The sequence below is a fragment of the Protopterus annectens genome, chromosome 2.part2 (genome assembly GCF_019279795.1).
Source record: "Protopterus annectens isolate FY-2018-M chromosome 2.part2, PAN1.0, whole genome shotgun sequence".
Taxonomy (NCBI): Eukaryota; Metazoa; Chordata; order Ceratodontiformes; family Protopteridae; genus Protopterus; species Protopterus annectens.
In genome coordinates, this window is record NC_056730.1 from 98,368,440 (window position 1) to 98,386,721 (window position 18,282).

The 18,282-nt window shown below is 38.5% G+C and overlaps 1 protein-coding gene across 1 annotated transcript in view; it reads left to right on the plus strand.

The window, feature by feature from the left end:
* Positions 1-18,282, plus strand: part of LOC122795553 (interleukin-31 receptor subunit alpha-like) — a 1,451,325-nt gene that overhangs the window by 1,041,749 nt on the left and 391,294 nt on the right. The gene's annotated exons all lie outside the window — the stretch shown is intronic.

Sequence of the window (18,282 nt, forward strand, 5' to 3'; positions counted from 1 at the left end):
GGGTTATACTATTTAGGCATGCCAGTCTGGATATTTACTACTTTTGTTTCTAATTATGCGGAGATGGACACTTCTACATTTAATGGACAAGAATATATCTTCCTTCTTTTGATTGTTTACATGTTTTGTGGTCAGCTGTTAAACAAGTTGAATTTTTCCAATCCTCTTAATCTGCTCGTATTTACCATTTAGCAGTATATTTTAAAACTGTAGGTATGATGAGGATGGTTGGTGTAATAGCTTTAGCTCCCATGGCAAGAGAAGTAGATTACAGAGCATTGGTGGGACTCACCTTACCTTTCTGGGGTTTTCTTTCTTTCTCTTGATTCATTCACTCTTTTTGGTTCCCTTTCCTCCTGATTTGTGGGGTCTCTGCCCCTGCTTCTCCATGATGTAGTTATCAAGTGCTTCGTAATGAATCCACTTGTGAGTTTTTTTTTGTTTTGTTTCTTATAGATTCATAGATTCATAGATTAGTACTAAGCTAACTGCCCTTGCGGGCCATTGTAAGCCTAGCCAATTATCCCTTGTGAGACTCAAACCCTGCACCTTGTGTTTGTAAGGCAAACACCTTACCCATTAGGCCACCCTCCCAACCCTGAGTTGTATATTGTTTGGTTGTTTTTGTATTGGGTAGCTGCTGTAATGACTAGTTTTTCTACTAATGCTTTTCCAGTTAAGACTGGTACTGCTAATCAGAGGTCTGCCATACTCTGCTATTTGATTAGTAAACTACTGCCAAGTGTATTAAAATTTTAAAGTAGAATGTACACTGTCTTTCTTCCTGGAATAAGATAAACATGTGCTTCCTGGTCCTCAGAAAATATTCACCTCAGGTTGTTTTTCTGCAGGAGAATAAACTGAAAAGTGCTTCTGTGTCTAAGCTTTTAAAGCAGGGGGAGGGGTGGTATGTATCCAGCTTTGCTAAATCAGCTAAGCAGGGCACAATGATTTTAATTTCAGTCACTACAGTAGTCTTCTCGGTGACCCATACAGATAGGAAAGGTAGATGGATAATTTTAAAGGTAGCCACAGACTGGAGGAGTGCCATTTTGGTGAACTTCTGTGGTGCTAATATTGCCATTATAGGGGTATTTTCTCACTTTGTAGGTAGGCTGGAAGGTATGCTAAAGGATAACCATTTCTTTATTATAGGGGATGATATTAATGTGGGTATGAACCTGACACTGAATAGAATTCTGTCGGGTAAGATGAGATTGTCCCATTTTAACAAGAGCATTTACAACCTTCTCAGAGATCTTTCTCTTGGTTGATATATGGAGGATTATGCATCCAGATACATAGCTACATATTTTTGGTGCCTGCTGTGCTAACAGGTTGGATTATTTTCTTATCAATGCCCTGGGTGTCCCAAATGTCATCAGGTTTAATCAGCACTCTGCTGCACTGTCTGATCATGCTGTGATCCTCATGCAAATTAAAGCTGTTAGTAACTCAGCTGCTCACAGAGGGTGTGTGTTAGATTCCTTTATTCTCCATAATATCTCAGAAAAAGAGAAATTTGAAGGTGCCCTTAAGTCATTTGTGGCTTGCAACCCTTTTAAGCTTGCAGATTTATGACATTGCTGGGAGAAGCTTAAATGTTGTAATAGTTTTAAAGACAGAGAAATATGAACAGAAAGGAATGTGAGGAGAACTAGTGAAATTATTGTGTCAGAGCAGGTAATTTTGATGAGGGAGCTATCCTACAAAGGCATGGGCTGTAAGGATCATATTTTGGCTGAGAAACTGCACAATTAGAGAAGGTATGTCAGACACTTTATATGGCTGGGAAAGTAGACAAATAGCAAGGATGGAATGCTGAGGCCTGGGCTGAATGGATTGCATCACCCAAAGTATTAGCCCAATGGATAAAGGAGATGAGAAGGGCATGCCACATGTCAAGTCTTACAGACGAGCAAGAACTGTTACAAATTAATGTAATCTGCATTAATGAGAGTATGGTTAAGACTTATGAAAGGTTGCATTTGCCATAAACTCCCTCTAATAGAGAGCAGCAGAATACCATTTTCAGGCTATTTCCCTCCCTCAGGTAACCAGCAGTGACTTGGGAATTTGAAATGCATCATTTATTGCTTCTATTGAGATAGGAGGCCATTTGTTCTATGCTGAAAAGCAAGGCACCAAGTCTGAACAGGCTACTTGTGAATCTGTATGGTGTTTTCCAGGGTGCTTTTGCCAAGAAATTCTTGAGCAGTCTTATAATCAGGCAGCCTTTTTTGTGGCAAAAGGGGAAAAGTATTAAAAGTTGGAGACAGCAGAGTGTTTATAGAAAAGGTCCATTTACTGTTCACCAGACAGAAGAAAAACAAATTTATTCCAGTAATCAGGGAATGTTGAGATACAGGTATGGTATTCAAGCTGCTGCATCCAGCTGTCTTCAGAAAATCTTTCCTGGAGGATCAAAGTAATTTTTGTTACAGAACAGGCTAAGGAGGAAATACAAAAGTTTGTCCAACAAAATGTGAGCCATCAAGCAGAAAGGGGCTCTGCTTCTCAGTCTTCTGATAATAAAGCACACAGAGGGATTTTTGCAGTGAAACCTTTCCCCCTGTTCTAAAGGAAAATGTTTGAGAGACCGAGAAAAGTGTGAGTTCATAAGAAGAATCGGGATTACCATTGAATTGAACTGGAATCTGAATTTGGGTGATGGAAATGAACAGGAAGAAGACCAGCGACATGGAAACTGATGAATAAATGTGTGACTGCAAGCCATCAATCCCATTTGTGAAATATGGCTATATAAGAGAAAGTGGAAAGAATGGTCTTTTATTGACTTTCATAAACTTGGGAACTGAAAAGCTCTTTTATTGACTTTCATAAACTTGGGAACTGAAAAGCATTTGCCTTACTTCATGTCATTAATGTTTGGAAGGACACTGAGGGGGGGGGGTAAAGAAAAAGGGAAAAGGTAGCTGTAGGTTAGTAATTTCTGTTCTTAATATTTCTATGAAACTTTTCACAATATAAATTGCATGTTTTATGGTAAAGTATTTTAGTTGTTCTTGTATGTGATAAAGCTACTAATGTAAACAGATGCTTTTTTTCTTCTCTTTTGTCATTTTTAGTATTAAGAAATATAGGCATAAAAGTGTGAAAAGTGAAGAAAGGCTAGACAAAAGCATGTGTAAGTTAATAGGCTGTAATCTTGAGGTGTTGAGGTGGGGGCAGGAATGCAGAAATGCACAGATCATAATATATGTAGAGCTGGTATGCTTTCCCTTACTTTTGCATAGGTGAATGTCTGGATTAAGACCGTTGGCTTAATCTAATAACACGTTTTAAGTGGAGGCAAGTAAATATGAGAACACTAAATATAATTAAGTTTTACTTTAGCAATAAATGTTTCAGCTTGTCTTTCAGGCTACAGCTGAGGACTGCACTTTTTTCTCGTACTTTTCCGTGGAGACAAGCAGATAATTGGGCAATAACAAGCCAGAACACTGGTTTCTTCAAAGATAAAAGTGAATGTTTTCTGAAAGCATGCACATTGTTTTCACATTTGGGAGGGGAATAAAGATAACAAAGAACAGACACCATTTAGCGTAAGTAGAAGCACAGGCAGTTATAAGCATCTTAGCATGGATAACCTCAGTTTGAGATTAATTAAGGCCTATGTTAGTAGCTGTCTGTTTGGAGCAAACATACCAATTAGGAGGGTTAAGCTTCATTATTTGAAGATGTATGTAGTTAGCGTTTTTCTATTAACAGGTTATGGGGGGTATTAGGGGTGTTTGTTTGTTTGTTGTTTGAGGGCTTTAATTTAAAAGGTCTTGTAAAATATTACATAAGTTATAATGCTGATGATAAGAAAAAAAATGTTTAAAGGATTAACCTGCCAAACATTAGTGGGTATGTACATGTATCATAAAAGCTAGAAGTAGACATTTAAAAAGCTGACATATAATAGGTGGGACTGATGACTTTTTACCATAATGGCGACACTTTTAATATTATCTTGGAATATGTATGCTTTCAGAGGTATAGACAAAGGAAAGAATATTTAATTATATTAAGAAATGCAAAGCACAAATAGGAATGCTACACATTTTGAAAGAAATGAATATGTAAATTTGATAAAGAAAGGATTTCAGAGTGGATATTTAGCAGAATATCATGGACAAAGGAAAAGAGGAGTACTTATATTAATTGCTAGAGGAGATCCAATAGTAATAAATGAGGAATAAAAGATAAAGATGATGGCAGATTTGTGTATTCGAAGGTTAGTGACAAGGTATAAGAATTATGCTGGCATGTATTTATATTCCACCTAAAACTGCTATCATGGAAATTAAAAAAAAACTGGGGATAAATAATCAGCTTACAGCAGGGAATATTACTTATAGAGTGGGACTAGAATTTGATTTGTAGCAGTGGGGATTGTCTGGGGTGCCTAGAAGTGAAAATCTAACAAAAGAGGGTAGATTTCTGAAGAAATTTATGAACATATTTGTTGTGAAAGATGCGAATTCAGTAGTAGGAACTCTGAGACAATTTACATAATGTTCCCCAAGGTACAGTAAAAGGGTTAGACTAGACAGAAATTATATTGAACAGGAACACTAACATTTAATTAAGAATTTAAAAGAGGAGTACTTATATTAATTGCTAGAGGAGATCCAATAGTAATAAATGAGGAATAAAAGATAAAGATGATGGCAGATTTGTGTATTCGAAGGTTAGTGACAAGGCGTAAGAATTATGCTGGCATGTATTTATATTCCACCTGAAACTGCTATCATGGAAATTAAAAAAAATGGGGATAAATAATCAACTTACAGCAGGGACTATTACTTATAGAGGGGGACTAGAATTTGATTTGTAGCAATGAGGATTATCTGGGGTGCCTAGAAGGGAAAATGTAACAAAAGAGGGTAGATTTCTGAAGAAATTTATGAATATATTTGGTGTGAAAGACGTGAATTCAGTAGTAGGAACTCTGAGACAATTTACATAATGTTACCCAAGGTACAGTAAATGGGCTAGACTAGACAGAAATTATATTGAACAGGAACACTTACATTTAATTAAGAATGTTGACAGTAATCCAATAACTATTTCAGTTATGCACCAGTAATTGCTAAGTTAAAATGCAGAGTAAAGAAGTAACAATGACACACTGGTGGTTTCTCACCTACCCAATAAAAAGAGAGGAATTTAAGGAATGAGTAGTGGAAATTATTTGAAAGTTATTAGGAAAAATAGAAAGTATTCTAGAAGTTATAGTTATTGAGTGGGATAAAATGAAAGTGGAGTTTAAAACTTGGGTTGAAATAAAAGAAAACTAGATCTGTAATGAGAATTATTTAGAGGAGCTGAGAAAGATTAATGCATTATAAAATACGGAGAATCTTACAGAACAAGAAGAGATACAGTTGCAGAGTGCTAAAGAGAAAATAAGGGAGTACCTGGATAATATGCACAAGTTTAGAAAGATTGCTGTTAAGCAACTGTTTTTGATAATAACTTCAGAGTACAAAAACTTATGGCACAATGACTTGGACAACAAAAAAGTAAAAAGGGATGTTGCCAAACTTAGGGAGCCTATAACAAGAAAAAATATCCAGGGATCCTATAGCAGTGTTAGAGATATTTCAGAAAGTTTAAGAAAATTTGTATAAAGAAGAGAAGTAGAAAAATCAAGGAAAATAACATAAATGCAAATATTTAAGGAAGACTTAAATATGCCAAGGTTATAGGTAGATGAGGCTCAGCAGTTAAAAGTTAAGATAGGAGGAGATGAGATAAAAATGGTACTGCATAACCAATCTGCAGGAAAGTCTCCAAGAATAGATGGCATTCTGGTGGAAGTTTTAACCTAGGAGGGAAGAAAGTGATAAAGATCTGGAAGGTTTTAACAGTATTTTAAAAGGAGGGAATGTGCCAGCAACCTGGGAAAAAGCTGTAGTGTCTGTAATACCTAAAGAAGGTAAAGACGCATAACATCCAGGTTCATATAGGCCCATTTCAATTTTAAACCAGCACTAAGTTTTCTCCCGTATGGCAAGTGCAAACAGCCAAAACACTCCAGTATAGCAAATCCAAAAAACGGCCAGCATTCTTTATGAGAGAATCAGCAGATCTTTTAATAAATCAACAAGACCATATTAGTGTACAAATTACACTAAAAATAGAACAAACAGACCAGTTTTGTCCCTTAGTCTTCCTCAGTGTGTTCTAACAAAATACAGAGCACCATCATGTATATATATATATATATATATATATATATATATATATATATATATATAATCCAATCATAAAGGTTGGGTAATTAAAGAATACTTAAAAATGCTCATTCAGTCCAGGGGAGAAAATACCTCCCAACTTGATAATCCAAGTTCTTTCTTTTTTATTAAGAATGTTATGCCGACCAGCTTTTAAATTCCTATTACCTAGGACTTTGTTAATAACTACAAACTTGAACTGTGCAGAGGGGTGTTTAATAGTGTGCTTATCAAAGCATTAGATAGGCATTTGTTTCTAATATTACTAAAATGTTCTGAAATACTTAATTTAATAGGTTGTGATGTCTGACCTATGTAGAAGGCTGAACAGGTACATATAGCTAAATAAATAATCCAATCCGTATTGCAGTTAGCAAATATATTAATATTAAATAGTTTGAGGTATTTTTGCTGGTAAATTCCTTCATTTTAAACATATGTCTACAAAAAGTACAGTGGGTACATGGAAAGCAACCTATCAGCATACCACCTTCTAATGTACCCTGAAATGTGTTGATATGTTGCGTCTTATACTTATAATGGTTAAAAAATCCCCCTAATGTCTTACCTCTTCTAAAGGAGAAATTACATCTTGAACCAAGAAGATTACTTAGTTGATAATCCTCTGTTAGGATATCCCAGTACTTTTGAATCACATTCATAAACCCAAAGATGGTACGTCCATAACTAGTAATCAATCCAATGATATTGTTGTTTTTGTTCTCTTTATGCTGATATTTCAACAATTCTATCCTATTTAAAGTTTGGGCTGACCCACTAGTTTGAATAATATGAGATTTACTATATCCTCGATCACAGAATCTAGTACTAAAATAATTTTGCTGTAATAAGAACCCCTCATTAGCAGAACAAATTCTACAAATCCTAAAAAACTTAGATTTAGGAATGTTGTATATAATATGCCTTGGATGACAGCTGGAGGCATGAAGTAGGGTATTAGAATATGGATGTTTCCGGTAAACACAACTACCCAAAGTACCATCCTGCTGTCGACTTACTTGGACATCCAAAAATGAGATGCATTCAATGTCATAATGTACAGCAAACTGAATACCCCACTTATTTTCATTCAAGTACTGAACAAATTCCTTAAGGTATTCTATTTCAGACGTCCATACCATCCAGCAGTTATCCAAATATCTTCTCCAAATAGCAATTTCATCCAAAAACAGAATGTGATTATGATCATAAATAACTTGTTTCTCAAGGTAGCCCATGAAGAGATCAGCATTTATAGATGCAAAAGATGCCCCTGTAGCTGTACCTTTCAGTTGTAAAAAACAATCACCATTGAAATAGAAAACATTTTTGGTCAGGATGTGTTCAGTTAGACAAACAAGAAAAGTGTTGAAACCAGGACTGTATGAAGGAATTTTATCAAGCTAATATTTTATACTAATATGGTTTGGAACTGTTGATTTACTAAAAGATCTACGGATTCTCTCATAAAAACTGCTGGCTATTATTTTGATTTCCATTTCAATTTTAAACCATGATTATAATTAATTAACAATCTGCATTCAAACTGGAACCTTAGTTTGAGAGACAGCCTTACAGAACTATCTGCAAATATATAGAGCTGAGTATACTTTTCTGTATTATTCTGTATTATAGAGCTAAATTGTTTGCTTAGATATGTTGTGTATATATATATATATATATATATATATATATATATATATATATATAGATAGATAGATAGATATATATATATATATAGAGAGAGAGAGAACAGTATATATTTTATGGCTTTATAATTTGCACATTCCTCACATCTGTGTTGAAACTGTTGGCTTTTGCAGTGCCCGCCCCACTGTAGATTTTATCTAAGACACTCCCCCAGGCCCATCTCTTTACTGCATTCTACCTAATTAACCCTTTTTGCACTTGCTTTTAGTCCTTTTTAATTTGATTACATTTTTTCAAACTGTGTATGGACTAATATTGCTACATATTCAAGTGTGCCAGCTTGCACTGCATGAGAATTGTATTTACTGCTGCTTTTGCTACTTTTCTGAAAAAAAAAAAAATTCATCTGCTTTTACTGCACTTGTGTTTCTTCCTACTTTATTTTGCTTTTGCGTCATCTTAAAAGTACTCAGTTGTATTTATTATTGTTTGGTGTAACTCATTCTAAGCCTTTTAGTTTCAACACTTGGGCTTCAGACCAGTCGTTTTACATTGAGAGGGTTTGTGGTCTGCATTGTAGTGGCAGAACAGGTAGCTTACATCCTTCTAAATTGGGAACTGCTGATTGAGGGCTCAGTGTCTGTTATTCTAAAAGTGTATTAATTCTGGTTTAAGCACTTGGGCTATCAGGCCAGTTATTTTACATTAAGAGGGTTCGTGGTCTGCACTCTTGTGGGAGGAGAGGCTGGACTCTGCCCTTCTGAGCTGGGAATTTCTGGTTAAAGGCTTATAGTTCATGCATATTTGAACTGCTTCTTACTGAAATTGGTACACCTTGTTTGCTGTAGCATAGACTAGATCCAGGCCTGCTGAATCTAGCTTTGTTTGTATAACTTAAGCACTAATCCAGGCATTCTTTAAAGTATTCAATTGTATTTATTACTGCTTGGTAGTAACTTGATTAAAGTGTAGCTATCATTCTAAGCCTTTTGGATTAAGCACTTGGGCTTCAGACCAGTTGTTTTACATTAGGAAGGTTTGTGGCATGCACTGTGGTGGCAGGACAGGTAGCTTTCATCCTTCTAAGTTGGGAACTGCTGATTGAGAGCTCAGTGTCTGTTATTCCTAAAGTGTATTAGTTCTGGTTTATGCACTTGGGCTTCAGGCCAGTTATTTTACATTAAGAAGGTTTGTGGTCTGCACTCTTGTGGGAGGAGAGGCTGGACTCTGCCCTTCTGAGCTGGGAATTTCTGGTTAAAGGTTTATAGTGCCTGCATATTTGAACTGTTTCTTACTGAAATTGGTACACCTTGTTTGCTGTAGCATAGACTAGATCCAGGCCAGCTGAATCTAGCTTTGTTTGTATGCTTGTTGTTTGTTTGCTTGTTATTTCCCTGGAACGCTAACTCCACCTAAAATGCGGCTTCTCAGTGCTTCTGTGGATCCCTAGTGATATCTGCATTGCTTACTGTACTTATTTCCCTGTTTCACTTGAAAGAAAGTTACTGTTTGTCGTTTTTGCATTTAAGTTACCTGTAACACATTGCACTTATTTACCTGGCACTTGCTCACTAAAGCAATTATATAAGTCAGCACTAAAAATTAAAAGCACTACACCCTCACTCCCCATTGGCCCTTGTTTTCAATTATAAAGAAATTCCCAATATTATTCTAGCATGTCCAAAGGTCAGTTGTCAATCTCCTCTCCGGTCCAGTTGGTGAACCTGGGAATCTTGAGACAACGTTACAACTGCCTCATGTACGCAGACAACCCTCTCCTCCTCCCAACAAATTCCAACACATGTGAGAGATGCAACCATATAGCCAAACTGGAGGCTAAGCTCTCTCAACTCAGTACTGGCATAATCAGTCAGGAGGAGAAGGAAACCACACTCACTACAATTCCAGTCTCACATAGACCTACCATGACAGCAAACCAAACACATAATCACACAAAAACTTACTCGGAGGCTCTAAATAAATATCTGCCTAAGCAGCAGAGACCTCCAAAGCAGACACCCAAGCAACCGCTACCCCAAAACAAAACACATGCAATACATATCTCACAAAGCCAGTGTGCCGAACAGTCACAGCCCTTAAGGCTAAACAATACACCTGATACACTTGTAATAGGTGACTCTATCGTCAGGCACACTGACGTCCCGCTCACCAGGCTGAACAAGGAGAAGGTCACGGTGAGCAGCCTGTCGGGCGCTAGGATCCGCCACATAACACAAGCACTCAGGTCACTCCAAGGCAAGTACAAATATGACTCAGTCATTGTCCATGCTATTGTGAATGATATGAGACGTACCTCCCTGGACTACATGAAAAGAGACATAGAGGAGCTCTCTGAGCATGTAGCCCAGGCCGGTATGACCCTGACCTTGAGTAGCATCTTACCCTCACCAAGAATGATGCCACAATATGAAGACAAGATGATCAATTTCAACAATTGGCTTAAATACTAGTGTCATTCAAAGGGGATCCAATGCCTGTCAGCCTGGGATGATATGCTCGACAAGCCACGATGCTTCGCTCGGGACGGCTTGCACTTGTCACCCCTGGGCTTTCGGATATTGGCAAAGGCTCTTGCTACCCCCATAGTGCCTTTTTTAGGCAAGGCTCAAAAGACAAACCCACCTCCATAGGTATCACAAGGGATAAGAAACTAAGAGTAATGCTACTCAACGCCAGAAGTCTAAACCTCAAGATGCATGCACTTGAAACTCTCCTTAGCATGGAGAACATCGATATCTGTTCAGTAACAGAAACCTGGTTCAGGGCTCCCGATAGCACACCAGCACTACCAGGTTATACCTCATACCATGCTTTTCGGCCCCAAAACTTGGACCGAACCACAAAAGGAGGGGGAGTATCGATATTCATCAAAGATACCCACACCTCCAGGTTGGTGGCAAAGCACGAAGCATCAGAGACTATCCATGTGCAACTAACAGTAGGTAAAACTGCCTTCCAGTTTATAGCATGCTATAGACCACCCTCCCAAACCCAGGAGCCCCACTCGGCCTTCCTGAGAACACTGGAAAATATGAAGGTCTCTCCAAACACCATTATATTAGGCGACCTCAACTACCCAAACATAGACTGGGAGCATTACTCTAGCTCCAACACCCTAGCCCAAAGGTTCCTAGAATTCATAAACTCAAATGCTATGGAACAATTTGTTACCACTCCCACAAGAGGGGAAAACATACTGGACCTGATCATCACCAACATGGGGACTCTATGCTCCAGACCAGAAGTGTATCCCTCACTGGTAAGATCAGATCATAAACTGATCTCACTGGATATTCACATCCCGACCCCAGCCCCTGCCCAGAAAACCACAGTGAAAAACTTCTCTAAAGCAAATTTCACACTCCTCAAAACCGAGGTGAAATCCTTCAAAGCCCCCGGGCCTGTGGAAAATACGGCCCAGACCGCAGAATCCTTTATAAATGCATTCTATGAACATCTTCAGGAATGCATGGATCAAGCAATCCCAAATAAAACCAAGACCCAATCCTCTAAAGGCAGATGTCCTGTCTGGTGGACCCCAGCCATAAACAAACTATACAACAGAAGGAGGAAGCTACTACATGATAGAGCAAAATCCCAAAAAGGGAAGGCATCTCTGATCAGTATTAACAAAAAACTAAGGGCACTCATAAAATCGTCTAAGGCCAGCTTCGAGAGAAAAATTGCACAGGACACTAAGGATAATCACAAGGCTTTCTTTAGTTATGTTAGGAACCTGGGTGGGAATTCCCAAATATGCTCAGAATTAGTCCAAAATGACAAAAAATACACCGAACCCACAGACATTGCCAACATCCTAGCTGACAGGTTCAGCTCAAACTCCCCCCCCCCACCAAAAGGGCAAATATCTATCTCAGATGCTCAGGTAAGAGCTGCCCTCTCCCAAGCAAAAAACACAGCATCAATGGGACCAGGCGGTGTCCCGGGCTGCGTCCTACATAAACTCCAAGAAGAGCTAAACCCAAACATAAAATTACTGTTCAATCTCAGCCTTACTACAGGATATGTACCCAAAGAGTGGCGTACAGCAACAGTGGTCCCTCTCCACAAAGGTGGTGCCTCAACGGACCCTGGAAACTATCGCCCCATAAGCCTGACTAGCTTGGTCTGCAAAGCTATGGAAAGGATCATCATGGACCTCATAAATAAAGATATTGGTGACCTACAGACACTGGATCATACCCAGTTCGGCTTTGTTAAGGGCAGATCCTGCCTCTTAAACCTGGTCGACTTCTTTGAAACAGTCACCAAGGCCATTGACGAAGGGAAAGTGGTCCACACAGCCTACCTGGACCTCGCAAAAGCCTTTGATACAATACCCCACTCGGGCATTATAGATAAGCTCACCAGCTTAAATATAAACCCCATATGTCACTAGATGGGTTGCAAATTGGCTCAAGAACAGAACCCACATGGTTAGAATTGCTGGAGCCATGTCAGACTGCAACCAGTTACAAGTGCTGTCCCACAAGGCTCAGTCCTGGGACCTCTCTTGTTCGGTATATATTTCTCGGAGGTGCAGGCCAACACAGAAGGACTGTGGCTGACCAAGTTCGCAGATGACTGCAAACTGGGCGCCATAATCGACTCTCCAGCCGACACAAGAATCCTCCAAAAAGGCCTCATAGAAACAGACAACTGGTGCCAGAGCCATGGGCTCAAGCTAAATGCCAAAAAGTGTATAGTCATCCCCTTTGGCAAAAACAAAGTGCCCACAAATTATCACATAGGTGGTAATCCATTAAGTACAGAAGAAGTAATTAGGGACCTGGGGACCCAAGTTGATAGCAATCTCTCATTTGACAACCAATGGCCAAAGTGGTTAGAAAAACATTTTATATAGCCCACCTAATCATGAAGGGATTCACATCTAGATTAGGGGAGGTCATTGTGCTTCTTTACTCATCCCTCATCAGGCCCATAATCGAGTACAATGCCCCTTTTGGGATGTACCATACCAAACACCTGCAGCAACTGGAAAGACCCCAAAAGTACCTCACCAAGAGGATCAAAGGGCTCAGACAGATGCCATATGCTGCCCGGTTAAAGAAACTCCTGCTCTACTCAGTGGCATACCGTCTGCTCAGAGGCGACCTGTGCCTGACGTATAAAGCCATGTCCAACTCGGAATTAAGGGACATGCTGCACCTCAAAAAATCCAAATCTCATCGAGCTGCACGCTCGAGAGACTTGAACCTCAGCACTGAAATAAATAGGACATGCTGGAGGGACAGATTCATAACCCAGAGGTTCCCTTCACTCTGGAATAAAATCCCAGTCCAGGTTAGGCAGAGTCCCTCATTGACTCTCTTCAAGAGGAATCTTGATGAGTGGATGGGAGATTGTAGGTTTACCCCGGGTATCACTTCTGTGTCACTGTTAGACAGAGACACAGTATACTAACCCCGAAAAAGGGCATAGCAAAATTAATTTAAAATGGGTGGCGAAAGCCAAACATACTCTGGCTAGGCTTATAAATGCCATAGGGCAGATAGCCTAGTATGAACCTATAAAGTGTCTGTCTGTAATGGCTTAACAAAATGGCAAAGATGATGCCAAAATTGATAGTATGGATCAATGTGGTTTTGTGGAGGGAAAGCAAACATTTGCCAAAATTAATAGAACAATGATGATCCCGACTGAAGAAGATTACCAGAAAATACCACAGTTGTTGATGGGTCATCATACCGAGAAAGCTTTAGACAGAGTAAGCTGAATTTATGAGTAGGGCAATGGAAGCATTTGCATTTCTAGATACAACAATAATGTTAATTAGAAGGATATATTTAGGGATCAAAGGCAAAAATCAAATTTGGAAGGTTCCTGTCAAAGTTGTGCATGAACAGAGGAACCAAGTAGGGGTGTCCTCTTTCCCCTTTATTTGCAATATATTTAAAACCCTTGGCAAAGACAATAAGGAACTTAAACATTCAAGGATATAATTGGTATGGTAATAAAGGCCATCTCAGTGTTGTGGAACATTCTGAGACAGTTCTTTTTTTTTTGGATATAAAATTAGTGAAGATAAAACAAAGGATGTCTATCTATAAACTATGTACCCAGACATGAATTGATTCAGCACTACCAATATTTATGGGGACATGATCAAATGAAGTATTTACGAATATGGATGGCAGCTAACCATATGTATGAAGAGACTGAACAAACGATAATACAAAAACTTAGAAACTGGAAGCAGCTGCCTACGGATGCCAATAGCAAGATACACGCAGTAAAATGGTTTTAGCCCCTTTAGTTTTATACACAGGTCAGGCATATTTTTTCAAGCAGAGATGAAGTTGTGGATAGTAATTAATAAAGAGCCGAAGCAGTTTTTCTAGGAGGGGAAGAGAACAAGAGTCAAGTGGGATAAACTGATCCTCCCAATAGAACATGGAGGTTAAGGATTACATGATTTGAAGGGATGTTTTAGTGCTACACAGTTAAGGCTGTTATATATAACACAAGCAGAAAGCTACAATTCAAAGAAATGGTGATGAAGCAAGGGGAGGGGGTAATTCAATAAATAAGGAAAGAGTGGGATTTAGGACACTGATCCTTAATAAGAATAACAACAGTCATACAAAATTTTATATTCATAAAGTAGCAGAAAGTGTACAAAGAACTAAGCCAGCAAATGAATTGAGGAAAGAGAATCTGCCAATAGGGCTGATTGCAATTAGGGGTACAGAGAATAGGCAAGAGAGGACTGGAATTTAATGGATGAAGCTGACAAAGGAACCAAGATACTGGGAATAAATAATTTGTGAGGGTAAAGTAATAGCATAGGATGAGGCCAAAAAGACATTTGAATTGCAACATAGAGATTGCTTTCGCTATCAGAGACTGATTTCAGAGTATAGACAAAGAAAAAGGGATAGGGAAGTCCTAAATGAAAGACCTGCATTAGTTGAGTTTTTATTTGATTCAAGAACAGAAACTGCTATTGAAAAAGGGATAATTAGTAGGGCATGTAATTGCACGATAACTGTAGGAATAAGTCAAAGGAGGTCAGAAAAGATTGGAAAGCGAGATTAGATAAGCAATGCTCAAAGAAACAACTGGGGGACATAAGTATGGCTCCCAAATATGCAACAAAATCTAGATTTAAGGTTTAAGATTAATAGGTTTAACATTTTTGCCTGGATGTGTTTGCACAGATATTTTATACCCCAAGTAGACTCCAAAGCATTTTTCCTCAGGTAAATCGCAAATGTTGGAGGTGTAATGGGGAAAAAAGAAGTACCTGGGAGCATATGGTCTCAGAGTGTAATGAATTGACAGAGTACTCAGTTAGGAATTCTGAACAAGCAAATGAGTATAACTAAGGAAATTATTTTTAGAGCTGGGATCTGAATTGCCTGGACATAGTAAGGGTCAGTGCTGGGCCTCCTACTGTTTGGTATATACTTCTTAGAAGTTCATGCCAAAACTAAGAGGTTGTAGCTGACCAAGTTTGCAGACAACTGTAAACTGGGTGCAATTATTGAATCCCCAAATGATGTTAAGGGTCCTTATTAAATTGCCAAACATTTCAAATTTCGAATGTCATATGGTTGATACCATATGATCGAACTTTGAAAAGTTCGAAGGTGAAAGGCAATGGCTCCATATGCACAGAATGGAAAAATTTCCCTTTTCTGCATTGAAGTGCGGTCTCAGAGTTGGTATATTTAAATAGGGGTGGGGGATGCAGGGGGGCTTGTGCCCTGCTCAGATTGTTAAGGTAGGGTTTTTTTTTTTTACTTTTTTATTATATATTTGAGGTTTCAAGTTTCGCTCATATGTTATCGAACATATGAAGTTCAAAATTTTGAAGCTTCGAATATATAATATAGACCTGATATCAATATACTTCATAAGGGTCTTACATAGACCAATGACTGGTGTCTTAATCATGGTCTCAAAATATATGAAAAGAATGCATCATCCTTCCCTTCAGTAAAAACAATGTCCCCTCATACTATCAAATTAACAACAATACCCTATGTACCTATGAAGTGGTAAGGGATCTGGGATCACAAATAGACTGCGGCCTTAACTTTGACCACCATGTGTCTAATGTAGTAAGGAAGGCTTTCTACATAGCACACTGATTAGCAAAGGCATCATCTCTAGAACAGAGGAGGTTATAACTCCTCTGTACTTGTCACTAATCAGGCCCATAATTGATTATAATGCCCCTTTTGTTATGAACCATACGAAGCACCTGCAACAATTGGAGACACCTCAGAGGTTTCTAACTAAGAAGATCAAGGGACTCCAGCATGTGCTTTACACAGACCAGCTAAAGCCCCTGTCACTATGCTCAGTTTCATACAGACTTATGCCTGATTTACTGAGCAATCTCCGACCCAAACCTAATGAATTTCCTGCACATTTGTAAATCAAATGGGACTACAGCTACCCATTCTAGGGACCTAAATGTGGCCTGCAACTTGAATAGGACATGCTGGCAGGACAGATTTGTCTCCCAGCAACTGCCACATCTTTGGAATAGGCTGCCAATTCATGTGGAGCAGAACACCACTGTGACACTGTTCAAAAGGAATCTGGATGAGTGAATGGGGCACCGTAAATTCTAACCGGGGATAGCACCCTCAACCCTCCTGGACATGGACAGTCATTAGTAAATACAATCTTGGGTATTAACTAGAATATCTATGGTATTACATTGGGCTGAAATGGCTATGCCTGAAATGACCTCTGGGTCGATAGCCTAGTAACCTCCTATGATACTATTATACTATGATCCTTGCTAAGTTTAATTCTGGTGGCTGCCAAAAAAGCAATGACTAGAAAATGAAAATGAAAGTCTAAACCAACTGTACTTGAAGTAGTGAATTCCACAACAGAGATAAAAGGACATAAGATAGGATCTTTATAAAAGAGTATTAGTGAAGTACATAAAAAAAAAAAACAGAAATCTTGGGAACAGTACATGCAGAAAAATGTTATTAAGGAGGAATGAAGTTTAAAAGAATGCAGGACTTGAACAATTTATGTAATGTTGCTTTTGTTATATGGCATAGAACAATATTTGTGATGTACAATGTTTGTAAATGTGAACTTGTTAGTATGGATTTATTACTTTTAACTAAATGTACGTTTGCCTATATCATAAGTAAATTCAATAAAGGTGTTAAAAAATAAAAAAAATCACCAAAATCACTTTGTGTCTCAACTTCCTCAGTAGAACTACTTATTAATTTGTGTCTCCCTCCCCATTACTTATCACCTTCTATATTCCCAATACTTGAATTTTAATATCCTCAAGATTAGTACAGTTATTGCAAACTGTAGTTCTTTATTTGGACTATACAAGCTGCAGCTGCATCTCTGAAAGATAGCATTCTCTTCTAGTAATTATAGAATCCAAGCTTGTATTGAATGACTGATGCTATATTAATGTAGGAAAAATTAATTACTAAAGCAAACACTTACAGATCTTAATATTAGGCTGCCCTTCTGTTCCTGTTGCACCTGTAGGACATGTCAAATTAAATCACTAGATGCATTTTAACATCATCATTTTATGCACTGAGTGCAGGATTAGTCTTACTTGTGACAACTCTGAGTCATAGCTCAATCATCATCTCCTTTCGGCTTATCCTAGTTAGGGCTCACCACAGTGGAACAACAGTCTGCAAAATGATTGGCAGTGGAGTTTTACTGTGTTGAGTTGCCAGCCCGGTACCCAATGTTCCACAGAAGGCACACACATGCACACACTCACACCTAGGGCCAGTTTAGAGTGTCCAGTCCACCTACAGCATGTCATTGGGATGTGAGAGGAAACCAGAACTCCCAAAGGAAACCCACATGACCACAATGTGGACATGCAGACTCTGCATAGAAGGCACCCCGGCCGAGAATCGAAGAGGAGAACCTCTTGATTTGAGCTGGCAACGCTAACCGCTGCACCACCATGGCCACGTTTGAGTCATAGCTCAATATGTCCTAAAATAGGCCTCCCAGTATTCCTGCCTGTGCCTACCAGTAACAAGAAAAAAATAAAAATGTGAAAATACTAGTGCCACCCTGGTCAAGTCTCATCAATATGAGATAGCTGACTTATAAATGTACATTTTTTAAAATTTTGTTCAGATGTTACTAATGAAGATGCATTTAGCATCAAAAGCAGTCACCAGTTTAAAGGGCTTGTACTTGTATTATGGAGTGGAATAATATAAGATTTGCAGCATCATACTTCTAGTTTGTTTTCCTGACTGTGCTGACATGAGCAACCTTTTGGGTATATGGATTACTTATTTTTGTCTGCTGGCAGATGCATGTGGTTATATATAATTTATTTGAATGGATATATGGAATCTCCAATGAC